Source organism: Mandrillus leucophaeus, unplaced genomic scaffold, assembly GCF_000951045.1.
Source record: "Mandrillus leucophaeus isolate KB7577 unplaced genomic scaffold, Mleu.le_1.0 Scaffold734, whole genome shotgun sequence".
Taxonomy (NCBI): domain Eukaryota; kingdom Metazoa; phylum Chordata; class Mammalia; order Primates; family Cercopithecidae; genus Mandrillus; species Mandrillus leucophaeus.
In genome coordinates, this window is record NW_012107964.1 from 427,732 (window position 1) to 428,998 (window position 1,267).

Genomic DNA, 1,267 nt, shown 5'->3' on the forward strand with positions numbered 1-1,267 from the left:
AAACAAGAGGCACCAGAAACCCTTTGCTGGCCCTGTTCTTCCAAGGACTCCACCCTAAAGCAAATAATCCAATTAAGAAACTTAAAAACTGGCAAAAAAAAAAAATCTTACAACTACTGTAGTAATCTTCCTCTGTCTGTCTGTGTAATTATATGTGTGTTGTTGTGTGTGTAATGTTTACATAAAAGATCTCTGATTGACTTGAACAAAAATAGGCACTTAAATCAAATATTTTAAAAGAAAAATAAAAACTGTAATGCCTTTTAATTCAGGTAACTTTAGTAATCTTTGGAAAATAAAAACAGCTTTAAAAATTATTGAAAAAATAAAGACATTTATTTTAGCCTAAAATTTATTTATTTAGTATTTAGTGTTTAGTCTAAATTATGCAGGTCAGATATTAGGTTTTCTTCATACTTTAAGGTCATAAACTGCTTTGACTTTTGAAAATTGTTCAGCTAATTTTGGAGACATTAAATTCTAAATAAGGCCTGGGAATATGTGGAATTAGCTATGCCCCCTAGCTATGAAAAGAAGTTTATAAAGAAAAGAGACTTTATATAAGAAAGCGTCTTGTAAGCTAAATTCTTGTCCTAAAGTAAAATGACTGGTTGTTTAACAGAGGGATGTTTAAGACAAGCCAGGAAGTCCAAGCATGTCATAGATGCTCTGTGTAAGTTGTGAAATGATTCATAAAAGAAAATTTATGCACCAAAAGTGAAAGTTGCTAAGAATTTCCATTATAACATGTAATTCAAACTACTGAAAAAAATAGGTTTTAAGTGTTTTTGGTTAAGAGATTATAAGAGGGCATGGTAATATAAATTTTTGCCTAATTTAGAGGGTTAAAGGATTGTTTTAAATTAAATTAAACTAAAGGTTTAAAGAAATTGTGGAAGGTTTGTAAAAATTAACCTTGTAAAAGAAATTCTATGTGTGAAAATATTGACTAAATTTAAAGGGGTATTAATTTTTTTTCCCTAAAATGAACATCTAAATAAAAGCACAACAGGGTTTTCTTAAAGCACTAATCTGTTCTTTGACAAAAATTTGTAAAGGATTATAAAAGGTTTATGAAAATCTCGCCTTATGGTCAAACTGATTAAGACTGGATATGTTTGTCTATGAGGTTATATTAAAAACTGTGGTTGACATTAATAGTCCACTAATGCAAGGGTGAAATGTGGCTTTCTCTCTTGAACAAAATTTTCATGTAATATTGAAAGATAATGAAAGATTTTGTTTGCCTTTTAAATGCACTACCAAA